Source organism: Onychomys torridus, chromosome 6 (genome assembly GCF_903995425.1).
Source record: "Onychomys torridus chromosome 6, mOncTor1.1, whole genome shotgun sequence".
Classification (NCBI taxonomy): domain Eukaryota; kingdom Metazoa; phylum Chordata; class Mammalia; order Rodentia; family Cricetidae; genus Onychomys; species Onychomys torridus.
The window spans coordinates 71193701-71207314 of record NC_050448.1 but is presented as its reverse complement, the minus strand read 5'-3'; the positions used below and the strand labels follow the sequence as shown (position 1 = coordinate 71207314).

General features: G+C 48.4%; 4 non-coding genes across 4 annotated transcripts; 2 read left to right on the top strand and 2 right to left on the bottom strand.

Annotated features, from left to right (window-relative positions):
• Positions 1–1153: 1153 nt before the first annotated feature.
• On the bottom strand, positions 1154–1227 carry Trnan-guu. Its single transcript has one exon. It is a non-coding gene; the product is annotated as a tRNA-Asn (tRNA).
• A 3730-nt stretch (positions 1228–4957) lies between these two features.
• On the top strand, positions 4958–5029 carry Trnaq-cug. The gene has a single exon. It is a non-coding gene; the product is annotated as a tRNA-Gln (tRNA).
• A 4298-nt stretch (positions 5030–9327) lies between these two features.
• On the bottom strand, positions 9328–9491 carry LOC118586410. Its single transcript, XR_004945305.1, has one exon. It is a non-coding gene; the product is annotated as a U1 spliceosomal RNA (small nuclear RNA).
• Positions 9492–12736: 3245 nt separating this feature from the next.
• On the top strand, positions 12737–12807 carry Trnag-ccc. The gene has a single exon. It is a non-coding gene; the product is annotated as a tRNA-Gly (tRNA).
• Positions 12808–13614: the final 807 nt, after the last annotated feature.

Genomic DNA, 13614 nt, shown 5'->3' with positions numbered 1-13614 from the left:
TTTGACCCCATCTTCTGACTTCTGTGAGCACTGCACATACATAAAAATAAAATCTAGGGTTGGGGATTTAGCTCAGTGGTAGAGCGTTTGCCTAGCAAGCGCGAGGCTCTGGGTTCGATCCTCGGCTCAAAAAATAATAATAATAAAATAAAATAAAATAAAATAAAATCTTAGCCAGGTGTGGGGTCACATACCTACAATCCCAGCATCCTGGAGAGGAGGCAGGTGGATAGGAGTTAAGAGACCAGCCTGTCTACATAGAGAGTTCCGGGACAGCCAGGGCTACCTAGTCAGACCCGGTCTCAAACAAAACAAAGCATCCTTTATAAATTTTTTATTTCTTATGTATGTTTTTCAAGACAGGGTCTCTCTGTAGCTTTGGAGGCTGTCTTGGAACTCGCTCTGTAGACCAGGCTGGCCTCGAACTCACAAGTGCTGGGATTACAGGCGTGCACCACCACCGCCGGGCTCTTTTGTAATATAAAAGAAATGCAGAGTTGGGCATGGCTGGGCGTGGTGGCACATGCCTTTAGTGCACTCCAGAGGCAGCAGCCAGCAGATCTTTGGGAATCCCAGGCCAGCCAAAGCTACGCAGTGAGAAACTGTCTCAATAAACAAATCAAAAGAGAAAGAAACGCAGAGGACTTCCCGACTCCTGCTGCCCTACTAGGTGCTAGGACCAACCCCAGTAGTTTCCTGAGCACCGTGGAGACCAGGGCCAAGAAGCCGCAGCAAGAGGACTTCCCTTTAGGTCTAGAATCCTCAACTTTCACTGTTCAAGTGTCCAAACCCCAACAAGGAGTCAAAGGAAACCACCCTAAATTTGTATCTGGAGATCCCAGAGAATAGCTGGCTCGGACTAGGTCACTGTGGGCGCGATGTGTCTTGCCTCTCTACTCTCATTTCCACTGTGGTGGAGGCAGAAGCAAGTGTCAGCCTGGGTGACAAATTTCCAGGCCTTGTCTTTAAAAACTAAATAAAATGATGGCGGCGGCAGTATTAGCAGTGCACCCTCCTACACAATCCTGGAGACAGGATAGATATTCCTGCAAACTTTCTTTGTGTAGGTTACAAGAGTTGTCTACTGGTGGCTTGGGATGGTTTCTGTTTCTTGAGGAGTACACGGTAAGGAAGGTATTAAAAGAACACCAGCCGTCCCTGGGTGGGCTTGAACCACCAACCTTTCGGTTAACAGCCGAACGCGCTAACCGATTGCGCCACAGAGACGCCGCGGGACGCTGTTAGGTCGGCTGGATGGTGAGTGAGGCGTCACCGCGTCGGCGGCGCCTTGGGCTGACCGCAGGGCCGAGGTCAGTCCTCAACAGCGGGTGGCGGTGCTGGCCGCTGTGCAGCGGTTGGGGACGGCCCCGCGCCCGTTTCCCGAGCTCGCACCGACGTTAGGAACCCCAAGCGTCCTGCCCACGTCTTCCGATGCTGGGATCGCGCCGCCACAAGGGGGTCTGGGGGCCCCGTGCTGGTGGGGTCACAGCCCAGGCGCCCAGCAAGACTGAGCGAAGGAGCACACCTATGCTTTAGGGTCCCTGGGGCTGCTCATCCCACGTGTGTGCTGGAGCCGCGGCGGGGGCCGGACTTGGGCCTGGGAAGTGACTGCAGGAGAACCCAGAGACCTGCCTGGGTTTAGGTCCTGAGCCGGGGAGTTGGCACGAAGAAATGAATTGTCCAACCACCAGCTGAGTTTCACACAAGCGGCCGGACCGAATAGCTCCGTCTTTACTTATACACCAAAACCAAGCACTAACAAACAGGTTTTTCCCATCCTCCAACGTTAACCTCCGCCAAAAACAAATACGTCTAATATGTTTTCTCCCAACTTTAACATCAAAACATCTTTAAACCAAAACAACACATCATTTTGTTAGCTTGCCGAGCCCAGTGCACCCTGTCTTTACAAGACTAAAAGGTGATAAACATAGGCACACAATTTCAAGAATAGCAATATCGTTTAAAACGTATTTACAGAGATAGGGGTGATCTACTTCCGATCCTGTCAGCACTAAATTAGAGCAGCTCCCGGGGTCTGAAGTGACAGCTGGCATCCCCAGACAAGAAACCTGAGAAGCATCAGCTCCCAAAGAATTTTAGGGAAAATATGTGAGAAAAAAAAAATGGGGTTTCCAGGAATGATCATATCTGTTCCGTGCGTGACTGACAAAATGGCACTAAAAACCGCCAAGAGAATCGTCAGTCATTATAAGAGAGAAGAGAGTATGCAGGCCTCCAGGTCCCAGCAGTATTTTCCTGTCCTCAAAGTCCACTGGTCCTTGGCAAGAGAGACTGTCCCCGTGGGCTTTGCCTCATCTGGAGACCCGTTGGACAAGCACTCACATACTGGTCTGAAACTAGGCCTCATGGCTCCCGACAGGTGGGAGCTGCCCTTCCCGGAGTTAAGAACTGTGGAGACCAGGGAAGGAGCAGGTGTTTGTTCATTTAATGCAGTTTACACAGCTATTTGTTCAAGAGATGAACGTTTTCAGTGTTATTAAAAAATGGTTTGTTTTATTTTTGCAATGCATGAGCGAATCTATTACAAATTAATAATTTTAAATTTATTTATTTTGAGACAATATCTAATCATGTAGCTCTGGCTGACCTGGAGCTCGATCTGTAGACCAGGCTGACTTGAAACTCACCGAGATCTGCCTGCCTCTGCCTCCCAAGTGCTGGGATTAAAGGTATATGCCTCCACACCATTAAAGGTACATGCCTCTACATCAGGATCATAGTCAAATTTTTTTTAAAGTGGTTATTGCTAAGTGACTATTAAAAATAAGTCAGAAAATAAGACTGCCTGTCTAATCTGACATATGGTATTTTAACACAGGCAAGTATGGTCTAGTGATAAACCAGTCTGCCTCCATCTTGAACTTCAAAAGCCATTGAAGGGACACCAGCCCACTCCAGCATGTGGCTCTGGCAGGCCTTGCCCTTCTCCCCCTTCCCTCTGCCTTGCTAAGAACCTTTAGACTACATTCCTAAAGATAGCCACCATGGTCTAGTCCCTTATTCGGCCACTTCCGCCTCCTGAGGCTGACTACCAAGGTCCAGCAATCAAAGTATTAATTCCAGCAATCAAAAGTCCTCTTTGGTTCACTTAACAAGCCCAATTAAAATTAAACACCTCATCCTAACATGGGTTTCCCCTTTTACCTTTATAAGCTGCCATTTGCCTATGGGCCCCCTCTGTCTCCCCTCTATCCAGAGTCAGTCCTTTGTCCTTCCAGGACAAATATCCCTGTCCCTTTTCTCTCCTCTCTGTGGTGATATATTGTGTGCCCTAATAAAATTTACCTGAAGATCAGAGAACAGAGCAAGCCACTAGATTAAACACAGAGGCCAGGCAGTGGTGGCACACACCTTTAATCCCAGCACTTGAATTTCTTGCCTTTTCTTGGGAAGCACACCTGGTTTTAATCCCAGGAAGTGGTTATTTTATAAGTGGCTGAAGGACTGTGGGTGAGAGATTTGTCCTGACCTCAGGCCGGGCAGGACACAGGAAAGCTTTCTACTACACCTCTCCCTTGTTCCCTCCCTGCTGTGGATGATTGATTGATAAATAAAACGCTGATTGGCCAACAGCCAGACAGGAAGTATAGGTGGGACAAAGAGACAGGAGAGATCTGGGAAGTGGAAGGCTGAGGCAGAGAGACGCTGCCAGCCGCCATGAGAAGATGTTAAGATACCGGTAATCCACATCAAACCATGTGGCAACTTATAGATTAATAGAAATGAATTAATTTAAGATATAAGAACAGCCAGCTAGAAGCCTGAGCCATTAAGCCAAACAGTTTAAATAATATAAACATCAGAGTGTTTATTTTCTAAGTGGGCTGCAGGACTGCAGGGGCTTGGCGGGACCCAGAGAGAAACTATTCAGCCACACACACCCCCTTTTCAAAGGCAAATAAATCTCCTTTGTGCTGAGAAATTGATCTTGGGGGTCCTCACCTGAAACTGATCTCTTATAGCCATCTTATAGTAAAGACAAACTAGGCTTGTTCCTATTTATGATTAACCCTCTGTTTCTCAAGGGTTGGACTATGCCCCACCTGTAACCTTAACTACAAATGGTCTGTACTGCCTGTTCCAGGGAATGGCAAAAGCCTTTGTTTCAAAAGTTATAACCATCTGGCAACCCTACCTTTGTTTCAAAGGGTTGTTACGACTACCTTGTTTTGTTCTGTTTCTGCAACCCTCCCTATTTGGCCTGCCAAATCTCCCATTTGGAAGCCCCCAGAACTATAAAAACCCTTGCTTCCACATGCCCAATGCTGACTTCTGGAAGCTCACGTTAGGCAGCCTGTGTACACAATTAAAAAGCTTAGTTTAATTAATTGTGTGTGTTAATTTGGCCATGATAATTTAGGTCAGTGGTCTCTTTCCTCAATTTTTGGGATTAACACTTGCTTAAATGTTTTATGTAAACCTTTAAACATAATTGCTTGCATTTAACTTTGCTTTTTAAAAATACATTTGTTGTAAGAAACACAAAAACCAAAGGTACACAAATGTATTATATGTATATGTGTATGTATGAAGAAAAGTATGAAGGTTCCTCCACATCCCAAGCTCCCTCCATTGCTGACCCACTTACATATATTCTAGGAAGTAGTGGAGGACCTCTGTGGCTGCTAGGTGACCAAGGAAGGCAGGAACTTCCAAATCCTGCTCTTGGTGTTCCTGGGAGGTGGGGAAAAGCAGACAAGACAGTAACACTAACACCATTTATTGGAGAAATATCACAAGGCCAGGAAGGGGTGGCAATTGGAGACGGATGATGGAGGCTGGAAGGACTCTTCCCAGCTCTGAGTTGAGGGGACTTCATTTCATTTTTGCAGGTGGAGGTGAAATGCAGTTAGGACAGTCAATAGGAAAACCTAGATGGGAGTCTCTATTCCACAGACAGGAAATGTTAGACAGGAGACAAACCCAGTGTGTTGGTTCCATGGTGTAATGGTGAGCACTCTGGACTCTGAATCCAGCGATCCGAGTTCAAATCTCGGTGGGACCTTTATGTTTACCTTGGGAGAAAAGTTTTCTCTCATTTAAATGAGAAGATCCCCATCCAGAGGGGCAAGTTGACCACACCCAACAGGGCGACTTGGCCTGGGGCTCCGGGTGACCCCAAGGTCACGAATCACCAGGTCCCTCAACCTTGCACAGGTGAGCTGAAATAGGAAACACTTGGTTTCCTGGGTGCGTTTCGCTTTGGTTCAGGCTGAGAAGAGGCCGGGGCTGCCTTTCTGCAGTTTGGTCCTGGATCTTGGTTTTCGGGTAGGGCTGGGAGAAGAGCTGAGCGGCTGCGGCACCATGGTCCCTGGAACGGAACGCCCAGGCATGAGGTGGCCTTCGCCATAGATGCCTCCTAACTTGGCCAAGGCTCAGCGAGGACCTCTGTTGAGAGGTCGCCTGGGGGCAGAATCCTTGCTGGCTCCCTGGGCATGGCGTAGGGAGGGAACCCAAAGCTCCAAGGACAGTAGTTACCAGAGATGAGATGAATACCAAACAAGACGGCTGCAATCCTGGATAATGACATTCCTTAGGGGACTGCTGTTTTCTTAACAAGCTTTGGACACATAGACCTGAGAGGGAAAAAATATGTAATAAATACAAACCCATTCCTTTGTATGGATGTAAGCATTTGGAATTAATCTTCCCAGTCTTTGACATCACTGATTTAGATTCTGGGTTTTGCATCTTAGGGATACTGAGCTTGGGACACAACAGCCCTGAACATGGCACTTTGGTACATTAATCATGGTAAGCAGATGCTGGAGGGGCATTCACTCCTCCTCCACATCTGCCCCCTCCAAGCAGGCCCCAAGAGCCTCCTGGGAGGGGTGCTGTGGTGTAGCAGTTCCTGGGAAGTTAACACCTTCCTTATTGGAGGATTAAGAGACAGGATTTCAAGGGGAAGTAAAACATCAGGCGATCTAAGGGGAAGTGAAGACAGGATGTTAAAAGGAGATGAAGTGAAACATTGTATCCTGCAAGAAGTTCAAGGAATAAATAACTCAATCGCTTCAGGAAGTCACGGAAACTGACCAGATTCACTCGGGCCTGCCCTCACAAGCGTGCACACAAGCTGCAAGGACTGCAGAGAGCCCCTCTGACCTCCTGGGCTGCCTGGGAAGCACACCCGTTGAGCTGCCTGGGGGCTGTGCGATGCACTCCAGGTTCCCAGCTTTTGTGAGCTGTCAGCCACGCTTCATGGGCTTCTGGGTTGCAGCTGTCTTTGGAGTTGTTTCTGCTTCTGTAAGTGACCCCAGTGAAATTCATGGCTTCACCTAAGGCCTTGGTGGTATCCATACTTGGTTTTATTCTCTCTTCCCTACCTGAGAAGAGTAGGTTTGCTCTGTGGAGTGAGTAGAAGTCCACATCTCCCTGTGTCACACAGCAGGGGCCTGAAGACAGGAAGACAGAGGAAGGAGCAGCTGGCTGTTTTCCTGAGTGTGAGTAGGGTGTCACAGAGCTCTGGCCCTGTCATATTTCTTCCCCTGTCTGAATCCTCTGGCTCCCCTGAGCGGGAGGCCCTTCTGCTGTGATAATGAGCTTAATTGTCAGTAGCCATTATTACTGTCATTTTATTGTTACAGCTTTATCCAAGAGCCAAGTGAAGGGACCCGTACTGGTACAAGACACCCCAAGACCAAGCTCTCAGCACAAAGAAGATGTATTTGCCCCCGAAGGACAGAGGGCAGGGAATAAGAGACAAAGATAGGGGTCAGGAGAAATGGCCCAGGTTCAATTCCCAGTACCCATATGGCATCTCACAGCTGTCTGGAACTCCAGTTCCAGAGGATCCTCATAACAGGCATACATGCAGACAAAACACCAATGTACATAAACAAATAAAGAGAGACAAAGACAGGAGATAGAGGACAAGCAGGAAAGGGAAGGGGTGAGGGAGAGAGGGGAGCAGTATATGGAGAGCAGACAGACCTGCTGGGGACTTGGGTTCTGGGATTCTCCCAGCCCAAGCATGACTGCTGCACAGAGAGGACAAGTCTCACAGGGTCTGCCACATGGTTAAGTCCCAAAGGTGTCACCTAAGTACAATCAGTTTAGAATGTCTTGTCTCTGAAGTGTACCTTAAGTAGGGATGTCCCCATTCAGTGAGTCCACACAGTAAGCAAGGTGCCAGCTGCTACAGAGGAGCTATGTGTGCATCCCTAAGAATTACGCTGGGGAAGTCAAGTGCCTGGGCTAAGGCAAGGAGGTTTTATAGATCTTAAGCAATGGGTGATGACATGTCAGCCAGGAGCTGGGACTGTGCCCAAATAAGGTCAAAAGCTAAGCTGCTGGGTGGGCTGGCCATGTCAGAAAGGTGGGTTCCATCCATTACCAGAAATTCGGAACTGGGCCTTTGGGCCATTCCTTTCCTCGGGGTTTTCTCAGTGTGGGCGGGGTTGGGTAAGTAGGGCAAACAGAGTTTCCCAGTTTGTACAGGGGTGAGCAGGGGCGCCAATAGGATAACAGTCTGTGTTGTGTCAGCATGCTTCTTTACATGTGAGAGGAACAAGGAAAGACAGGCCCTTAGGAAACACCTGCACAGGTAGAGATATATCAAAGACTAAGAGAATTAAGGAGATGCACAAAAGAAGAGGAAGCTCGATGCGGATGGCAAATGTGAGGCAGGGAGGAACATCCCAAAAAAGCAGTTACAGAGATGCATGGAGAGAGACGAGTGTGGTTAGTCGAAGAGAGCAGGAATCTCCACAGGATGGCCGCAGTGATGTCGGAAAGAGGGCAGAGGCAGAAGTCAATGATAAGGAAGAGGAAGGGGATGGTCAGAAGGGGCAGGTGTCAGTGGGGAGATAGGAAGCCATGGCACCAGCAGCTGTTGGGCACACAGGCAGAGGAGGCCCAGAACAGTAAAGCCCAAGAGGACAGAGATTGGGGGAGAGGGACAGTAGGGACAGAGCAGGAATACCTGGTTCTTGTCAGCCTGCCCCCATTTTGTGCTCAGCCATCGGGTGCTCATGATCCTAAGTAGTGGGAGAGCGGGATCTGCAGTGGAAAGGAGCAGAGTCCTGTTACAGGCGTGGATTGGGAGTCCAGAGGGCATCTGCTGGGATTCCAGGTCATTGTGGACCAGAAAAGAAGAACCGTAGCAGAATCCCATGGATAGCAGTAAGCATTAAAGAGAATTTATCAAAAACACTTCCAAGTGGTTGATAGAGCTGGGAAAGGGTCATGTGAGTCATGACTATGTGTGATTTATGTAGTATACCATCTTTATGTTTGTACATCCCACACTCTCTCATGATCTTTCTCCCCAGGCATCCCTATGTGGGGGCTTCCAGTGTTTCCGGCCACTGGCTTCTTTGATGTCTTCATCCTGATTCCTCCCTCCACCTCCCTCCCTTGCTATAGTCTGTTCTGGAACCAATGATCACCAGCCTGGGCTCTGCAGAGGCAGGGTGGGCAGCAGAGCCAAAGAGTGGGGAGCAGACACCAAGAGAAAGGATAGGAGACCCAGAGTCAGACCTAGAAAATGGGGGACAGAGACCCCCAAGGCAGGAGACAGGAAACCAGCGAAAGAGCTAAAGACTTGAAAGGATCTAAGTGTTTAGGAAGTTGGCTCGAGAATATTAGGTGTCCACGGCCATCCTTGATAGGTACAAACAGCCTGCGCTACTTGAAACCTTGTCTAAAATAAAAATAAATAAGAGAGCTTGAGAGTTGGCTACATAGTTAAGAGGGTTTGTTGCTCTTGCAGAGGATGTGAGTTTGCAGAGGAAATGGTGGCTCACAACCCTCTGGAACTCCCAATTTCATGGGATCTGACCTCTTTGGACACCAGGCAAGCATGTAGCACACGTACCTACATGCAAGAAAAACAGATAAAAGAAGTAAATCTTAACAAAAGAGGAGCTAGCTAAACCAACTTTCTTCTCTTTATTTTATGTGCATTGGTGTGCCACGGCTCCATAGTGAGACCTTATCTTAAAAAAGAAGAGTCAGATCCGCAGTGGTGGTCCCATGTAGATGCTAGCCTTTGAGAAGGAGTTGCAAATATAGAAGATTGTAGCATCTGCTACACTGAGTAGAAACTGAGGCAGAGCACAGCGCATGAAGAGTAGTTACAGGTGAAACTACAGTTATTTCAATTTAATAAATTTAAAACCATGGTGAGAGCAGTTAAAAGCCTGCCCGGATTACATACAGAATACAGCACCATATCACTAGGTATAAGAGACTTGGAAAAAGAGAGTTGGAAACTCATGGGAGAGCAAACCTTAAGCATAAAAGATAGAGTTAGAAAAAGCAAAGGCAAGTTATTCTTCCTTTTCTGTACCAAGTTATCAGGGAAGAGCGCGAACGCAGTTCCCCACTACCACAAATTCTGCAGTCGAGTTTCCCGCATTTGGGGAAATCGCAGGGGTCAACACACCCCAAGTGCAATGGGTGAGCCTCGCCCTGGGAAAACCACCTGCTTGATCATGGTGTCTCCCCTGCCAGGTAAGTATGCTCGTCTCCTCGACACACACCACTCAGCCACACCGGCCCTGCGCTCTCAACACACGGTCACTTCGCCGCCGGCGATCCCGGGTCACCGCGCACCCGCGCCCGCTTCCTGCGCTCCGCTGCCCCCCGCGGACCCGCGCTCCCTCCCACGCCGCGCGCGAAATCCCTCGCGTTTCCGCAGCGGTGCGGACCGGCAGCCCCTGCGCGCCCCTCATCTGCATAGTTCGCGCCCATACCCGTGACTTCGAGGATGACGTCCCCGTCCGCAGCCAACCAGTGCGCCCCCCACCTCGGGGGTGGGGGGGGGGAGGTGGAGACAACCTGCCGGGTCCTTTTCCGCACCTCATCTGCATAGACCGCGCCCCTCGCCTGCGCCCTGTTGGCTTGGTGAAGTTTCTCTCTGGTTTTTCCCCCCACTCTTGGTTTTCTCTGTGTAACAGCCCTGGCTGTCCTGGAACTCACTTGTTAGACCAGGCTGGCCTCAGAACTCCAGAGATCCGCTGCCTCTGCCTCCCAGTGCTGAGACCAAAGGCGTGCGCCACCACAACCGCCATTATGTTCTTTCTCCCCTCCCCCTCTTTATTTATCGTGTGTCTTTTATATTTTGTATCTTTATTCATTTCCCCGTCCCTTCGCATCCGCCCTCGGCCCCTTCACTCCCCTCCTCAAATAAAACAAAATTTAAGAGAAGGGAAAAGGCCTACATCCGTGACCTCAAGGAGAAAGTCTCCGCTCTTCCACTTGTCCCCTGCCAACAAATGACCTGGGAGGTAGCGACAGCACCCTGCCATGCCCCGTTTTGGCACCCAATCTGCATATACCACGCCCCATCCTTGACCCAGGTGCTCCTCCCCTTCACTCCATTGGCTGTTGAACTTTCCTGCTTGTGGAGAGCTGGAGTGTTGAAGACCCAGAATCAAATCATCTTGAATCATCTTGAACCCCTAAATAGCCACCTATCTACAACACACCATGTTATCCTGTAGAGAAGTGGTTCTCAGCGTGTGGGTCCCGACCCCGTTAGTGGTCGAACCACCCCTCACGGGTTATCTAAGAAAATAGATAATTATAATAGTAGCAAAAGTACAGTTATAAAGTAGCAACGAAAATAATGTCATGGTTGGGGGCCACTACAACATAAGGAACTATAAGTTTGAAGCATTAGGAAGGTCGAGAACCACGGCTGTACCAGTGTTAGGATCTCCTTAACAGAGTGTTGGCAAAACCCACAACACATTAAATGAAACCATTTTGAACTATGGCACACATGGTAAGAAATTTCTCGGGAAGGGTGGGTGGTGTGCACCTTTAATCTCAGCACCCAGAGGCAGGCAGATTCCCAGATGAAATGGGGCCAGCCCGGTTTCCATAGAGAGTTACAAACTGGCAATTTGGTTTCTGTTTTAAAACAAAAAGCTAGCTATCTAAAAGTCTATTGTACTAGCAAAAGTACAAACACAAATTGGGGGTGTAGGGGGGTGCGGGGCACCAATCAGGAAGTCTTACCTGCAGATCATGTTTCTGTTATTTAAGCAAGTGAGGTCAGGGAGAGGCAGGTTTCATTTTCAATACAGGTGAAGTGGCAGGACTCCTCTGATGCCTGTTGTGGGGGACATATCATCATTTGCCCACCACCACCCATGAGGTGCAGAAAGTAAGCAGCGTATTCCTAAAAGTGAAAAGGGGTTGCCTAAAAATGCACCAATGAAGAAGTGGCTCCCACACTGGTCAGCAACACGCTCGTCAGCAACATGTATTTATTTCATTACAACCAGAAATAGAATCTTTGGAACTCAAGTAGAGGCCCTTAAAACTTTCCTATAAGATAGTGATATGTGCACTGTAATTACTACGTTCACCAATGGACAGCCAACGGAGTCATATACTACACTCTTGTACAGTCTTTTGATTTGGAGCTACCCAGCAGTTAACTACAACTGTAGGTGAAAGGGGTACTGCATACTTGTTCTTACAATCATTTTGTTTCTGTCTGTAATATAAGAGTATGTGTAATTAAAACATAACAGGAGAAAGCAGTAATCAGCGATTCACTTCACTCATCTTTATTCTGCGTTTAGTAAATTGGAAGATCAGAGGAAATTGAGAATGTGGTCCTCCACTCAGCAATGGTGCACCTTATCCTGATATCCAGCTGTGGACTTGGGCCCCTTTCCCTTTGGTTGGCTGTTTCTGTTTGGTTTCTCTGTCGCTTCCAGCTGCTCAGCAGCTGTGCATTGGGTGAGACTGAGCCAAGTGGGCTTCCGTAGGAACTACTTGGTCCTGAGACCCTGGACACCTGTCAACCTGCAGAGAGGTAGATGAGGAAAGCTGGGCAGTAACACTCACCAGAGGTTCCCCCGTGAATGCTGGGCAGAAACACTGACCAGCAGCTCCCCAGTGGCTGCATCTTGGTTTCCATCCCACTCACTGCAGGGAAGCAAACACTGGCATTGGATTATTCTCAAGAACTGCTGAAAGGAAGAAGAGGCAGGCTTTGTAAAGCCAGGAGAGGCAGAGGGGGAGATCACTGGAACTATCAAGATTTTCTTCTCCCTGAACAAGCAGCATGGTGGAAATCTGAGAGGTCTCTCCGGCCAGTCTTCCTTGGACACTACAGAAAGCTATTGCAGTTGTTGGAAGGCTTTGAGGTGCCTGGAAGTCTCTGTTCCAAACATGCAGCATTACTGTCGGTGGGCAGGTGACTGTGCATCCCTCTGCACTTGGAATGATGGAGCAATTTCTTCCTGGTTGGAGCATTCCATGCTGGCTCCTTCAGACACAGGAAATTCTAAAGAGAGTGAAGTCCCCCTGGCTTCTAGCTTTCACGAGCTGTCACCCCTCTCCCGCATTCTTGTAACACTGACAAAAGCATTGCTTGACCAGGTTGGACTTTGGTGGTATCCTTACTGAGGTCTGGTAAACTTCAAAGGAGGCTTGGCAGAGCCATGAGTTTGAGCTGGTTTAGCATTTCCCTTCGAATGAGCTGAAACTTCAAGGTCATGGCAGGTAGAAGTTGAAGGAATTCAGTAGGCCATTCCTCCAAACTCCTTGAGGGGCAAACCTGGCCCAGATTGACGCGTGAGAAGACTTGGCCCTTTTTACTCAACGCTGGGAAATACAAAAGATATTGTATTTACAAAACTGTAGAGATAGTGGGTTACATTTCTGTCAGTCAATGAAAACAGAGATGGACCGGTGGATTCTTTTACCTTTTTTTATTGTATTGTCAGAACATACCCTTAAAGGTGCATTGGTGGTTCAGTGGTAGAATTCTCGCCTCCCACGTGGGAGACCCGGGTTCGATTCCCGGCCAATGCAAGGCAGTGGTGTTTTTTGTTTGTTTTTTTCTTCTTCTCCCCCCTCCCCTCTTTGGTCTATCACCACTGTGTTTTCTTGGTAAAAACAAAGCGTCTAGGACCAAATTCTCGAGTAACGGTAAAGACACTTCCCTTTGCCGGACTGTGATTTATCACAGCCTAACATGTAGCAGGAAACCTGTGTTTCCTCTTCAATACTGTAAAACTCAGTTATGAGGAAGCGTTGGTTTACATTCATAGAATACATAGAAATTCATTGAGATGCATGGCTTCTCCTACACTTTATCTGTTGGCAATGTGTTGGTAGGTCAGTGACAGAATTCTCGCCTCCCACGCAGGAGACCCTGGTTTGATTCCCGGCCAACGCAGTCTGGTATTCTTCTCCTCTGCCCACCACCTCCTGCAGGGTTGCTATTTGTTGGTTTGTTTGTTTGTTTTTTGGTGCGAGCAGAGAATCCCCAAGTCTATCCTTTCAGACTGGTTTTGGCTGGAAATGTTAACAGCGAACTTGACTAGCCTTAGCTCAAGCGCGTTAGCACCTGTCTTCCAGGTATCAAGGAGTCCCGGTACACACCTACAAATATGGAATATCGAATACCGCTACCACAGCTGTTCGATGATTTCCAAGTTCTTCTGTTTCCATTCAGACTCCCTTAGCCTGAGGTTTTTATTCTCATGGCAGAGGATGGCTTCACACCGGTATTCTAGGCAGGAAAAAGAGGACAGGACAGCAGGCAGAAGGTATTCAAACACTTCTGTTCAGGGAAGAGTGCGGTCTCCAGAGACATCCGCCTACCTGCTTTAGACT